This window comes from Hippoglossus hippoglossus, chromosome 5 (assembly GCF_009819705.1).
Source record: "Hippoglossus hippoglossus isolate fHipHip1 chromosome 5, fHipHip1.pri, whole genome shotgun sequence".
NCBI classification, from domain to species: Eukaryota; Metazoa; Chordata; class Actinopteri; order Pleuronectiformes; family Pleuronectidae; genus Hippoglossus; species Hippoglossus hippoglossus.
Genome location: NC_047155.1, coordinates 25,443,980 through 25,459,174, shown reverse-complemented (window position 1 = coordinate 25,459,174; position 15,195 = coordinate 25,443,980). Strand labels below are relative to the sequence as shown.

Below are 15,195 nucleotides of genomic sequence, written 5' to 3'. Positions count from 1 at the left end.
TGTTCTCGCTACACAGACCATATCCAGCTGTTCCTTGTTAACAAACTATTCTGGCCAGGTTTATAGGGTTTACCAGTGCTTGTAATGTCATGACGATGACTCTCTAAATCAGTGGTCGCCAACCCGTCGATCGCGATCTACCGGTCGATCTCCCAGTCTTCACTGTCGATCCCCCAACTCTCTGGACTCACTGGCTGTCGTCGCGCCGCAGATCAGCTGTGTGTCCGTTGTCTGTTTTTCACACGCGCTGTGTGTCCGCTACTGGCGGGAGTTGCAGGTTTATCTCCTGCATTTCCTTCAAGAACAAGTTGTTTCATTACTAAAGTAAATGTCAGGACTGTACGGTATGAAGACGCGCATCTTTCGGTCTGTCGATAACAATCAAAGCCCCGTTGGAACAAATGAGTGGATTCAGAAAGTGAAACGCTAGAGTGTTTTTACTTTGAAACGGGTTCAGAAAGTGTTGTAATTACATTTGTGTCATAAACAGATAAACATTGTGGTTCACAGCAGAATAAACAGAGAAAATGATTTTACCTGAGTTTTAATGTTTTTCTGATGAATTTATGTCACAAACAAATGGTTGCAACACTTTCTGTATGCCTTTTCAAAATAAAAGCACTCCAGCGTTTCTGTTGATTTCACAATAAAAAAGTTTTTTTTAATTGTGAAATATTTGCAGGAGCAGAAGATGCACGGCTTCCTACTGTGTAGTACTGGTATTTATTTGAGTACAAGGGACTTCTTTCATATACAAGGCAATAATCATATTTGTGGCCATATTCAAATCAAAGCCTATATGTAAAAACATTGTGCTGCAGTAGCAGCTCCTCTGCAGAACATGATGTGGAACTGAGAAGCTACATATTGTGCATTGTAAATATGAATTGATATTAATTTGAATATTGTGCATTGAATAGAAAAAGTTGCACAGCTGCCTCTCTTTGTGTATTTTTATTTCTTGTACATTCAGCCTTTAACAGAAATTGCAAAAAATAATAAATATGACCTTCCTAAGTGTTTTTTTTGGAAGATATCAGGGTGGTAGATCTCGGTTTACGTTTAGAATTAAAAAGTGATCTTGGGCTCAAAAAGACTGCTGCTCTAAATGATACATTGGTGTTATTCGTTTGCAAAGACACATTAACAAAAATTGTGGTGATACATCGACCCACAAATAACTGAATGCATAATGTTTAAAGAGTACTATTTACTGAATAGTTGGAGATACAATAAAATAATAAGTGACTAATAATAATGAGTAATTGTCTTGAATGTATTCCCAACCTCCCATTAACAGTGTAGCATTGAAATAAAAACACTACTACTATTACTACTGCCGCCACTATTTCCACCGGTGCATAAAATAATACCGTTGCCACTATACTGCTAGTGCATATCATTCATTTTTTGTAATGCTTATATTCCCTGATTTCCCTCCCTAATTTACAAATTTACAACCTCACACTGCTACTCAACCGTATGCAATATACCGAAGCTGCATTTCTTTAAGGGAAATGACTAGTGATGCAATGGGGCACAAGAGCGGGAGATAACCAATGTATTTAGTCAGTAATAAATAACCAGAAAATTGAAAGGTCGACATCTTGCTTATATTGCTCATGTGAAAAAACAGGACAATAACCACACGTAGACAATCAGACCTTGAGGTAAAATAGTAGTCGAAAGGTCAGTTTGCCTGTTGCATTCTGAGGACTTCTACAAATCTGACAATACACAGGCTTTTATGAGATTTAACTGTTTATGGTAAAATATTCTCGGTAACCATAGTAATAATATTAGGCTGAGCAAATACATTTTACTGGAAAACATCAAAATAATAAACTGTGAGGGGGTAATTACAGACGTTTGCTGGCAACAGTGTTAAAAGAGTAACAGTGCAGGTACAGGTGTACGAGTGTATGCATCAGAAAAGTATTTCCTACATTGTCAACTAACTGCAATAACAGTCTGTGCAACAGAAGGATAAATGTGTTTGGAAAAAACACAATGATCTCCTCGAAACACGACACTGCTGAAAGAGTGGCACGACCATTAAATCACCTGTTTTATTCCCCTTCGAGTCAGTGCACTGTTTGCCACCCCCCTAAATATGGTGATGCAAGAAACAGCCAAGAATAAATTCTATTACAAAACCTTGTTCCAGGAAGAGACTGATATATTTGTGCAGGAGGTGCAGAATCGCAACTTGAATTAAATTAGCTTGGGAAGAGATAACACGTTTGGTTAATGTACTGCGCGGGGCCTGAGAGATCCATCGTCCAGTGTTCTGTGATATTGGGGCAGAGAGCCAAACCCAGCCGAGCAGAGATGGAGGGAGCAATACAGGTTTAAGAAAGGTGCATCTTACACTCAGTTTCTAACACCTATACAGGATGCAGTGACTCTGGAGTTATTTCAGGAGTCTCTGTTATTTCAAGTCAAACTGGCCAGCACTCAATATAAGTAGGGGGGGGAAGCTTTTTAATGAAATTTGTTTATGCTCACACGCTGTGCAAATAGTCTGACCTGTCCCGACAACCCTGGCAAGGCGCATGCAAACACCTACTGCTGTTCTCTGCCAGTCAAGATCAAAAACACAGAACTCAACGTGATCTTTCTACACATATGTTGCTGTTTTTGAGCAGACCATGCTATTGTGACTGGATTAACAAAAGTATTAGCAGATATCTTTAGGACTTGACTGTTATTTTCATTATCAGCCATATATTCAGTATCAATAATTTATTTTGTATTAATTATTTAGTGTACAAAATTATGATTAATAATTTCACATTCACATCAGTCTCAAATAGCTTACTTCTTTTGGTTAACTCACAAAAAAACTTAAATGAATTTATTTCAGAATGGTACAAAATTAAGGCAGATTTATACTTATGAAACAAGTGATCAATAATCAACATAGCCACTGATTATTTTTTATGTTGATCAATAAATGTTAACACATTTATGACACATTCTGTTTTTCTATTGATCATTTCAGCTACAGAAATCTTTTGAAGAGCAACACGTCAGCTCCTGTCTAACCCTTCATCAGAACTGAGCATATTTAATAAGAAATGCTTTAGTTGATGGAGCTCAGATCTCTGAATACACTGGGCTGTATTCAGAGATGCAGAATTATAATTCATAAAGAATACAGTGCAAGGTCCAGTATGTATTTGGTCTAAGGAAAATCTTTAGATTTGAGTGCCAGTCAATACAAGGTCCATGGTCTATATAGCAGAACCCAGACAGATGATGTGAATCCTTCTTCTGTAACTTTTCTCTGTATAGAGTTGGTGAAACCACAAAACCTTCAAATTTACGTAAAGTCTTTGTACATCTAGTTATTTTACATTTTAGTTCTTGAAATAAATACCTAACCTAATACCTAACCTAACACTTGTAACACCAAATTAGTTAAACCCCAAACTTTACTAGGGATATTTATCTCGGACTAGTGTACACATGTAATGATGTAGTAATGACTATGGGTACTCATGTAATAATAACTACTGTGTACTCATGTAATAAAGTAGTAGTGACTGTTGAGTACTCATGTAATAATGTCGTAATGACTTTGGGCTGGGCAATATGACTTTAAATCAATATCACAAATATTTCAAACTTTCAGCTCGATCATGATTAATGAATGATTATTTTATGCCCCATCCCCCCGATCTGGAAAATGAGTGTAGACCAGCAGAGGAGTGAGGAGGGACTACATGCGGCAGGGTAATACGGCTCAAGGCACCCTGGTAGTAGTGACTACTGAGTACTTGTGTAATATTGTAGTAAAAACTATTGAGTACTAAGTATTAATGATTATTGAGTACTTATGGAATAATGGAATAATGAGGAGTACATTTTGTAATAATGTTAAGATTATGTTGACGGAATGGCTGCAGGTGTGATTCCATAACAACACAGAGTATAGTTACTGTTTATGATGTTTATTATAAATAGCTGTAGTCACACTTAAACTTTTGCAGAGTAGCTGTCCCTTTGCTGCTGTCTCATTAAGCAAAAAGAACTGAATTTAATTGCCTTCCACTGTCATTTCCATACGGTCACCATCCATGTCACCAGCTGTACGGTTACTGTGTAACAGGTCTAGCTGCAGTAGGGTTAGCATACATGGGCAGCAGCACCTTTGTTGTGAAATCATTTACATATGCCATAGGCCTGAGGCTTCATTTTAAACTCCATGCTGCTATGTTGAGCTCTGTGTACAGCTGCGGTGCTGCTAAAGCCAAGCAGTGACAGCCCTATGAAACCGCTCTCTGCTGTGCATCCAACTCACTGATGATGTGGGTGGCACATTCGGATAGTTTGGCACTGGAGAATGACGTTCGCAGACTCTGTGGCCCGGACACATCTCAAGTGCCGGCCCAGAAAAACTAAACTAAAGCTCAAGCTGAGGAATGTATTTTAAGAGAGAGAGAGGTGGAAAGAGACGAATTTGACCACTGTAGACAAAACACAGTAACATGCTGGTTATTCATAAGATTTAGTGGTCTTTCCAAGCCGTATTTCAAGTTCCATTTGATTTATTAGGACTATATACAAGTAGATTAAATTAAGTATTCAACCAATTCATTAAATGCAAAAAAAAAAGTAAAAAAGAAGACGGCCCAGATCTTTCTGTGTGGGATTTGCATGTTCTCCCTTTGTCTGCGTGGGTTTTCCCTGGATACTCCAGCTTCCTCCCTCGAAATTGCTCGTAGGTGTGAATGTCAGTGTGGATGGTTGTTTGTATTAGTATGTCGAAAGTACCCCACCTCTTGCCCTCTTGTCAGCAGGGATTGTCCTCCTGCCACCCCCCTGCAACCCTCATAGGATAAGTGGTATAGATAAACAGATGGGTGCAATAAAGAAGAATTTTGGGGGTTTGGCCCGTGAGAAATCAATAACAAAGACCTTAGACCTTAAAGAAGATATCAGAAATTTTTGATTGATGGATGGACTGATCTAAGGTCAAGTAAGAAAGGTACATTGAGGAAGAAGAGATGTGTCTCTCTAGCTCAAACTATAGAAACGCAGTGACAACATAATGACCACATTAAGGCCGTGGAGAGAGGACTTGACTGACCTTATTAGAATATGTGGACCTGGCTTTCAACTTGTCTGACACACATTAACAACATTCTGAGGTTGAATGGATCTGAACTTGTCATCTAATTCATGCCATTCCAGCAAAGGCAGATAGGCGTCATTTTGTTCTTTTTCCTAGTTGTCCTTGGTTTAAATGGATGAACCGGCTAATTGCGCTCGGATACAAAGACTACAGAATCTCATTTATCTGAACCACAGACATCTGAAATGCTCCACTAAACAAACAGTGCCTTTTAGGAATGCCTAATTATTTCATTTGAGGAACAGATGAGATTTTGAATACCTGCACTTTGCATAGTCTGCAGTTCTGTTCAAACGTATTCCACATTAACAGGGACTCTTTGCTAGATGTAAAAATATTGATTAAAGAATTATTTTTCTCTGGATACAAAAACTAAACAAAAAAACAGTTTCTAAAGGGACTTCACTCAGCAGTAAAATGCAAGAAATGATAATGACCAGAGATGTCACATCATATTTTCCTCTAACAATTAGGAAATGTACTGTTCAGCTGCAACACGTGTCCGTCTACTAATGAGCATATCTACAACAAGACATTCATGTAGTACACTTAGGTGTTTGTGAATGAGGGTGAAGGAGCCTCACTCTGTAACCCTAACTAAATATTGTTTCATTTAAAGGCCACTGTGCAAATATCAAAATATCAGATAATGTACTGTACAAGCAGCTAAAAAAAAATACCAACAAATTAGATTTTCCTTATCATGTTGTGATGGGGAATCCTGTCTGTATTACGTGCATCCACAAGCACAGGAGTCGAGGGGGGTGAAAAGGGTGGATATTGAGTGAATAAGCTGCAGGATGTTGGCTGGACTCCGGAGATTTCACATCCTGAGTCCCAAGCTTAGTTATAGTGTTACACAAATCTCTTTAACTGTACACTTTGTAAGGAAAAGTTGTAGTTTTAGTCTGAATAAACAGCATATTTTATGTTTGAAGCCACTGTGGACCTCTGTGGGCCTGTATTAAACCAAGATGAATATCTTGTCTTTCCAAACACAACAGAGTGCTGTGGCACAAAACAAAAGAAATAGCAGACTGCACTTTTTAACTGTGGTATATCGGTGGTAAGCTCCAGTTTACCACTGAAGTTACAAAATAATGTACACAAAATAACTTTGAATAATTGTGGTTGGAACATTTCCTGGCAAGTAGTTGGTTCCAGTGAATTTCTTCTATTCATCATGGACTTATGATAATGGAATTATTATTTTGCAATAAATCTTGACAAGTAATCCAGTGAAAAATATCACTGTTCAAAGTTCCATTTTAAATTACAAGTGATTTTTTAAAATCGTTATCAGGTTTCTTTTGAATCCAATAATATAAAATCTTTTTTTTTGGTATAATAAGTAATAATTCATCATAACTAACTAAAAACATAATAGTGACCCTGCTTTCATACTTTAATTTCCATCTCATATTCTAATTAACTGCTTCAACGCAAATTAATCCTGTTCTTTTGATGCAATCAAGACACACTGTTTCGTCTCATGCTCCAGTTTTCAGTTCATCAACGCTTTTTTAAACTCAGCTGCTGACAAGGTAGAAGCACAAAGACTCAGGCTTCAGAGGAAATACAAGGACGAACAATATGTGTGTGTGTCTTGAGGTATTTTGATGGTCTCACGGAAAGTACAGTAAATCAAGGTTTGATGCTACAAGTCCTCACAGTCCTCTCATTGTGTGAGCTGAGAAAACATCTAACTGTGTAAATTTCACAGGGAAAATATGTTTCAGGAAAGCGCCGCCGAGTTCAACAATACCTAGATGCCACGAGTCTGGTTTAAAATAGCCAGTTTATTTCATTTTTTTTATTTTTAGCAGCATGATTCCACCCGAGCTGGCGACAAGATCAGGGACAAAGAGCGAGTCTCCTTGTGTTTTATCGACAGTCATCACGAAACACGGTGTTCAGTTCCGATTTTAAAACTGTCTTTTGAGTCAACCCAGCTGCTCCATTCAGTCCTTTAATCTCGACGCAGACAAAGAACATAACAATGCCCTGTGGGGAACGCAGCTTCATCGAGTGCTTACATTGTACCGGATGAGGGAGGAAAAGATGGCTGTGACACAGCGGCCACACCCAGCGGAGCACAATACACCTCTGGAAACGTGCTCTCGTGGATCTTCGCGTAAATACGGCCCACACTCAAGTGAAGTGTATCATCAAGACGCTGGCTCCGTCCTGAGACTACTTGTAAGAGAGATGTTTGCAGGCCTTATATAAGTACATTTAATAATGCAACAGTCCCAGTACTCAGACCCCCCCTCTCCTCTGAAGTCGGTTGCTGTCTGGCATTGCCCTTACTAAGCACTCAATTAAAGCCATTCCCAAGGAGAGGCAGTGTTTGAATCAGGGAAATGTTGCGGGCGCAGACAGTCTGTGAGGTCCAACCCCAAAGGACAGCAGGGCCTCGAAAACCAAAGGCCTGACAGAGCATTGTATAACGCATCGTAATAAGCGTGGATATTATTCTATTATTCGAATACAATTGGATTACAAATAGGGCATTTATGGAACCAGTGAGACTAGATAAATAGAGCAGGAAATGGAGCTGTCTCGTTGGATCTTTTCCTTTTCATTCTTAACATTAAAAGATGAACAGAGAGTTTGGAGGAGGTGAAAAGCAGTGAGGAGCTCTGCTATATGATCGTCAAGTGCACTCCTTCCTGACAGTTGGGTGCCCCCAATTCACACAAGTGTGCACACAACCACTTTATCTATGGTGAAGAAGGGACATATTTTTGTGCAAATTACTCTCAGACGTGGCCGCTTTGACAGGAGTAATAGTGTGGCGGCAGGAGGGAGATTTAATACGTATGTAAGCCGATGGATTTAAATCCAGTCTTTGCCGCGAGTATTTTTTGGGGGAAATTCTATTTTTCAACGAGAAGTAGCTCCCAAAAAGAAGATACAAAAAAACTGTAGAAATGAGTGGATATAGTGACTTCTCTTCATTTCCTTCCACGCCGACTCAAAAGACTACAGTCACTTGTGAAAACCCAATTCATCTTTTCTGTGCCTGCTCGATGGCATGTGCTGGAACACAGCCTAATCACAAGTATCATACCTTTTTTCCAAGTTTGGGGCGAAGGAGGAAATGTCTAATTTCCCAGCACTGTGCTTGACAGGCAAGATTTCCTTCATGACTCGTATCTCAGCTCGTCAAACAACCCTCTAATGCCAGATTCATGCACGGAATGCGCGGCGTTCATAAAACCACACCACACGAGAAGTATCAGGGGCCCACAGCCGCCTTATCCTTTATGGTGCTGTGGAAAAACTCGCTGCACTCTTCCCTTTCAAAATCTAGGCGGGTGAGGGGAAAGAAAAGATGCGGCAGCGGCAGCAGAGCCAAATACCTGACACCATTTGTTTTTATTTGCTGCCGGTTACTGCGTTACCAATCACTCAGGGGGGGGTCATAAAAATATACACCTGTCAGATATTACATTGTCTTCTAAAGTGTTTGTATGAAAGCGACATGAGGTCAGATGTGGAGGATGGACACTAAACATTGGTGGTTCCCAACCTGGGATCTGGGACTTGTTTATTCTTTTACTTGTATCTAAGATTACTAAAATGTTGTTTGTACACTGTCCAAAACAAATACTGCCTAAAACATTTTTCCAGAGAGGGAGATTCAAATTAGATCTTTAAAGATTTGTTGATTAAACAAATGGTTGATTGACACCAAATTAAAAGTAAGTTGTTTTTTTTAAACATTGATTCATTATTTATATAATCTTTTAATTTTTTGAAAGTTCCAGGATCTCAAATGTGAGAATACGTTGCCTTTATTTGTCTTATACATGCAATATATTTGGGACTTTTCTGAGACATTTGAAGACTATAGGCAAGAAAACAGACCAGTTGATAATTAATTATAATTATCAACTGGTCTGTTTTCTATTAATATTGATTTCATCCATTACTTTCTCCTGACATCATTTTGTCCATCTGTATTTGTAAAGTGGATGCTGGTTCTGTGTAGGTGCCCATTGCTATCTTGTTAATGTGCTATTAAAATAGTACAACACTAACCTCAAACCAGGTTGTTGAAATTGCTTTCTGATGCCTCGAGATAACAATGCACCTGACCACACATCGTTGTGAGACCAACACACCCATACTCATGGGTGAAGATGCATTTGCTGTTCAAACAAAGGGCGCTGGATTGGAAATTGATGGTCTAAATCCAGCAAAAAGACACCATTTGGTGTTGGGTGTAAGATACGGCCCAAAGACATTCAATTTGTGACCAAGGGGAAAATACCACTTCAAAATAACGGGGGAACAATCAGAAAAGATTTGTGAAATATAGAGAAATAACCACATTTTGATTCAATGAAAGTCAATTGAAGACAAAGGTGTAAAACAGGGGAAAGCATTCAGGGCGGCAGGCGAAGCAACAAGTTTCACAACTCCCAGCCTGCCTCTGTGCAGCTTAAGCCGCTGACAGTCTGATGACACTATCACGATTAATATAAAGAGCCTATGTGGCTGTAACGGCAGCACTTATAGGATATCATGTGACCAAACAAGTCAATGGGATAAGAGGAAGTGCAGCTATCCTATGAAAAGGAGGAGACATGCAGCCGCACGCTGAATGTTCTCCATCACATCACAACACTTTGCACAGAACCCACACATTCTACATTTCTCCTGCTCCTTCAGCTACTTTTCCTGGAGAGACATGAAATAAAAATGACCTCCATGACATTTCTTCGATACTTCCTGCGGGAAGTGTGCGATGACATTTTTATGCCGCGCCTCTAAACGCACCTATCCCAGGGTATTTTTAATGTCACTTCGGCGCTCCGTCACTTCTGACAGGGTTGCTGGCTACCAGGATGCTGCTGTGCCATTAAAATGTTTTTTTCCTGTGAGGATGCAATCACACAGCCAGGGGATAGCATTGACAAAAAAATCTACCAAAAAAACTGATGCCTTTAGTAATCATCACTGACATTTATGTGGCATGAATCTTGCAGTTAATTAAGCTTCTGTGGGTCTGCAGCATCTTGATTGGACATGTTTGCTGGAGAATAATCTGAACCCATCTGAGGTGAAGCCTCGTCTGGTTTCCCCCTCGCTAAGGATAAGTCCAGCTCTTGTCAGTGTCAGATGAGGAGTCTATGAAACAGATCACACACACACACACACACAGTCACAGAGGCTGCTCCTCAGACTTAATGCTGAATGAACAATATATCATCAGACGGGTACACTGCAGCACATGGTCGGCTCTGACTGGTCTCATCATCTGCGCTGACACATTTTCATCTGGCCGTACACGCCATGCAGGCTTTTCAGAGCTTTACTTTCAGACATGTTTTGAGTGAGCAGTTTTAGCAGGAGTTGGCACATTAGACGTGCAGAGGCTGCACAGATGCTCATATCTATTAAACACATTAAAAATGGGCTTATATGGCGCTGGCTGACCATCAGACCTCAGGCCCAACACAGGCTATACCACTGACAGATTACATAGTGACTGGCAGATGCACTGATTAACACCATTAGAGCAGTGATACAGTGACACACAGGCTGATTCACCCTGAGCTCCACTTCTGGGCATCATAAGGCAACATATAACTCCAATTCTACACCAGTTTGGCGGTAACTTTTAAGTCCATAATCGAGGTGGGTTCCCTCTCCATCATTCAGGAATCAAACTGAGAGGTGTGCACATTTTTTTTGTAGCGTTGGAGCTGGGGTTTTTTTCCCTCTAGTTTCCTGGACAAGACGAATCCCCGTGGCCGCGGGTGGTGGTCAGCAGCATAATCAACAAAATCCGCAGGGATTATTCAAGGGAGGGTCACTAAACATCTGTCTTGATACACACACACACACATTCTCGGATTACTTTGCTTCCACCACGATAGTCCCACAACAAAGTAGACACAAGCGAATGAGATCAGCAGAGGGTGAAATTCAGAGAAGGCAATCCTGGATGCAAACTTCCCCTCGGCAGCCCACAGCGTCAGGGTTCTAATGTCGTCCGCGAAAAGTTGGGACGTAAAAGTGCGCTTTTTATTTTGTGTGTTATTATATGGAAAAAATAATTGAACACTGATAATTATCATCTAATAGGAATATTACGGTCGGTCTTACCTGTCCTGGCAGCGGAGACGTCTCCGAGGGATTCACAGCCACAGATTAATCCGTGTTCTGTCACTAAATCGAATTGTGCGCGCACACACACACACACACCAGCATCACTGTGGAGCCGCCGCGACGCTCCGGGACCAAACAACAATATCCGTCTCACTTGTGCGTAAAGATGCTGCTGCTCGCTCTTTTGTGTGGCGCTACATTCATGCATGGGCTGTGCTGTGCCGAGCTGTGCCGAGCTGTGCTGCACCGCCACTACTGCCTCTCCATCCCTGTCTCTCTCTCTTTACTCTCTCTCTCTCTCTCTCTCTCTCTGACTCCCTCTGTGTGTGTGTGTGTGTGTGTGTGTGTGTGCGCGTGTGTGTGTGTGTTAGTAGCTGACGGCGGTGCGCCTCGCAGGTTGCATATTGGAAAGCGAAGCCTCCGTGTGCTCCTCTCACTCGCTCGGATGCGTCAAGCCTCTCTCTCCCTCCTTCTCCACCCCCCCCCCCCCCCCCCCCCCCCCCTCTCTCTCTCTTTCTGTTTTTCTCTCTCTCCCTTCTCGAGCCGTGCAGGAGCGGAGCGGGACGCACACGCGGCCGGCGGAGGAAAGACAGGGAGAGACACCGACCCACCCCTCCCTCCCCGCCCTGCATCCTTCCTCACTGCTGGGTCCATCCAAGCGGAACAGACTCCCTCCTCCTCCTCCTCCTCCTCCTCCAACGACTCCTTCCTCACCTCCTCCCCGTCCTGCTGGTGCTGGGATGTCCAAGATTCTTAGAGGTTGATGGAACAAATACCTTTCAGCTCAGTTTGGAGTAAAGAAGTGTGGTTTTTATTAGTGTTAATGTAAAAACTTCAAACAGTTGATGTGAGAATGTATTTGTTTCAAACCTAAAGTACTGTTTGGACTACACCTCTTTTTCAACTCAAGAACATACTGGACCAAATTTACCAGTTTTCTGATTAAAAATAAAATAAATTAGAGGTAGTTTGGAGTAACAAAGAAGCCCCCTCCTCATCTTCACTTGAGTGATGAGGCGTCAAGTTGCTGCTAATAGCACAACAGACCTGAATATCCAATGATACTGTTGAGTTGCGCCTAACCATTTCCTCTAAGATGTTTTCAGACATCTACTTTGGAAAATGTTTGGAAAATTGGGTCTCGACATTATCCTGAGTTTGCCTTTAACATATGAAGAATGTAGCAGGATATTGTCCTTGTCAGACGTGTTCACAATAACAGTAAAATGTCTAGAAACATTCAAGTTAGGGGGGGGGCACCTGATTCGAGCATGCAGGAGGTGGGATATAAGGTATGAATTCCACTGTGGAAATCACATGTTTTTGTTTGCTAACACCAAAAAGTTGACATCTTTGTCTGTGTCTTCTTCCTGTATGGCTCCTCTTTTTCATCCTGAGATTTGTGTATTTTTATTGTTCTTTTCAGTTTTGTGTCTGTCACATGTTTGAAATGTCGTCAACACGCCAACTTGCTCGCTGTGAATTTTCTGGACATTTGCCTGAGGTTCTCTCACATGGGCTCACATTTTTTGGACATTTTACTCGGCAGGAAAAGTTCAGGAAAACAACCGGACTTCAGCGTCGGACAGCAGCTCTAAGTAACTTCATTTACTACTAAACAGCTTTACATTGTGGTGGCAATGCTATAGCCAACTGGATCTTAGACACAGGTGCACCTTCACAGATATGAGGCCCTGTATGTGGGAGACACGGCCTACTCTGCCCATGAAGAAGGCCGTCTGGTCTGGAAAGGATTTCTTGTCGCTTGCTACTTGAAAAATGGTGCATCACTAAAGTACAATGAATCCAGGGATAGGTTGGGCTGAGAAGGATCCACGCATTTTCTTTTTTTCTAGGAGATGGAAGGATTCATTTGTCGGCAGCATTTGAAGTAGCCTTCAAAATGAGACAGCCCATGTTGCGCCACTGTGACACAATCGATCTTAAAATAGAGCCTCCAAAGGATGTGGCCCCTGAATAGAGACACAGCTGTGGTTTGGTCCGGTTTAGGCCCAACTACTTGATTAGGTTTAGAAAAGGCCAAGGTCTTGGATAAAATATGTGCTTCCTTAAGGTTAAGACCTTTTTTGGCATGATTACAATAAAAACAGGCCATAAGGTCACAGGTTAAGTAATAATATGTGTCTTACTAAGCAGCTTGGACTCCTTTTTTCTCCCCTGTAATAAGCCTACATAGCCTTATACCCCCCCAGTGTTCCCATTACAGCAAATGAAGAGCCAGCTAATCAACTGTTTCTCTCCTCATGTGGATAAAGTCCCAATCACCATCATCATTCATCACCTTCTCTGACTATTCACTGAGAAAAAAAGGGGCTTCCTCCAGTTCAATTAAGTCAGATTTGCCTGGAAGAATCTATACTTCCCACTGATATTGAGCGAGGATGCAGGGGCAGGAGGTCAAACAGGTCCATCACCTCCCCGGATCTCCACCTTAATCAATAAACTGATTTCTATTAACACCTGTGAATCTGCCAGTCTTCACAGATTCCAGTCGACACTACATGGGCGGTCACAAATGTGTGTTTGTGAAAGCTGAACCACTGATATTTACATAATCACACAGGCTGTCAGAGCTGAGAGTGCAGTGTAACAGCACGATATGCAAGCACCGGCAAAGGGGAGTCTCAGTGAAGTTTGGTTAACAATGTCTGAAAAGCTTTCAGGGATGATGCTCAGCAGCTTTGACAGGTCGTTCTTACACTGCGTCCTTCTTTCCACAACAGTTCATATTGAACCTCTGACCACTATTCAGCATTTCTCTTTTACCATTGAAACATTCGGTTCAACAATTTCATGCTGAATCAGAATCAGAGCTCCCGAAGGAGAGCAGCTTGTTTCAAAACACAACTTCAGATGTCTCCAAAGCTATTTTTAAGAAGAATCTTTTATTTCACAAGTAGGGTTACACACACAGGAAATTTGACCTCTGTATTTAACACACACACTAGGGGCAGTGTGAGGGGATCAGGGATTCAAACTGGCAACTTTCTTGTACCAAGCCTGCTCATTACTCTAGCTTCTTGGCCATGGCTGTCCTCACACGCACACGCACACGCACGCACACACACACACACATAAAACATTGTTTTGTTCATATCAGTATAGAGGGTAACGCTTCATTGATTTGCAAATGAATTCCCTAAAGATTTTCCTTAACCATAATGAAGATACAAACTTTTTTAGCTAAAGCTAAATGCGGTTGCAGAAAAAATAATGCAGACACATATTATGTTTCCATAGTTACGTTATGTACAACTTTCCACTGGTTTAAAGTCCATAACTAGTCCAAAAATGTGACATAGCACACCACATGCAAATATAAACACACACACACACACACACAGTGCCTGAACCCCATTTGGCAATTTTATGCTTATTTCAGAGGTGTGACTGTGTAGGGAAGTAATAATTTATTCCCTAAGGAAACTGTATTTATAATGATTTCACCCCCCCCCCCCCCCCATTTGCTTGTAATAAATATATTTATGAGTCCCTGGTTGTTTTTTTTGGGGAGCCACATAGCACCAGCACATCTTTATAGATGTGCAGGTTTTCAACGAGCAGGGAGATTATGTGTTTACATCAGATGGTTTGTACAGTTGTTAAAAAAATCATTAAACACAGTTGTAAGGTGACTGGCCACTGCAGCCTAAACCACAGGTAACTGAGAAAAACAGTCAGAATATTGTGGTACAGCCTCGCAAAATAGTTACATTTTAAAGGAAGACAATATTCTCTTCTTGGCTTTCTTGCAGATTTTTAGATGGTTTGATTGTATGCAGTTAATATAGCGCTACAGCCAGCAGCTGATGATCTTAGCTTAGCATATAGACCAGAAACAAGTAAACCCCTTTCATCATCAAAAATGGCCATTAAGGTCAATAGGAAACAAATTTGAAGGTTATACCCAG

At 41.1% G+C, this 15,195-nt stretch overlaps 1 protein-coding gene across 3 annotated transcripts in view; it reads right to left on the bottom strand.

Moving 5' to 3' along the window:
* The window catches only part of cntn4 (contactin 4), a 153,836-nt gene extending 141,947 nt beyond the window's left edge, over positions 1-11,889 (bottom strand). For 2 of the 3 annotated variants that reach the window (XM_034585917.1, XM_034585919.1), the window contains exon 1: positions 11,261-11,888. The gene's annotated coding sequence lies outside the window, so the exon portion shown is untranslated. Of the gene's footprint in view, positions 1-11,260 lie in introns of all 3 variants that reach the window. The other variant, XM_034585918.1, reaches the window with a different exon arrangement.
* Positions 11,890-15,195: the final 3,306 nt, after the last annotated feature.